A 932-nucleotide genomic window follows, 5' to 3' on the forward strand; every position below is an offset into this window, starting at 1 on the left:
ATGCTGTGAAAAAACCTGGGATACAGCCGACAGAGTGGCAGGAATTCAAAGGCACGCCCACACAAAATCCACACATTAAACAAGGAAGCTACTCTCTGTGCATCCCCACACGACCGGACTAAAGATGCAGAAAAGGCAGAAAAACACACCAACAAGCTCCGTCTGCATGTTTGTAACGTTACTGCTTTGTGATGTTCAGTCACAGCACATCATGTTTGCTGCTGAAATGGAACAAAATCCACATAAATGTGGTCAAAAACGTCCAAATGCGCATATCAAGACTGCACTAAAACTTCCTGAAACAACAGGTTTTATTATCGCCCACTTCTATAACTATTGGGCGTCAACTCTGCCTGTATGTTAGCAAAATATCCCATGAACTAGTTGATGGGTTTTATTAAAACTCTCAGAAACTAAACACTGGACGAACAATGATGACTAACGTTTGGAATGGTGGAATCAAATTTAACAAACACGCTACTTCGCGGTTCGACTTTCTCAGACTCGCTCTTTTGCGTTTTTTCAACTATTGTCAACTTTAATATTATTCACGTGATTGGGACAGTACGGGATAAAAAGTTCACAAAAAAATACTTCGGAGAAGCGCCGCCATTTTGTAGTTTTCGTTCAATAAACCTATACTGTATCGCCAGTCAAAAAGAACTACACTACCCAGAAGCCAACAGTGCTTTCTGCCGAAATAGAGGGATAGTTTAGCAACGCAAAGTCAGAAGTAACGATCTATCTATGAAGCTCACAGAACTGGCAGGAAAGTCACAAATAATCCTGAAGCTCAATTATCCACGTGCACATCAACCCGGACGGGGCGGTGGGTTTCTTCGCTGCAAGGTAGGTCTGCAGAACCGAGACGGAACCAAGCTGCTGTTCTGCAGAGCTGGTGAGTATAATTTCCAGTACTGTAGAGTACATAT

Source organism: Nematolebias whitei, chromosome 12 (assembly GCF_014905685.2).
Source record: "Nematolebias whitei isolate Nwh7 chromosome 12, NemWhi1, whole genome shotgun sequence".
NCBI classification, from domain to species: domain Eukaryota; kingdom Metazoa; phylum Chordata; class Actinopteri; order Cyprinodontiformes; family Rivulidae; genus Nematolebias; species Nematolebias whitei.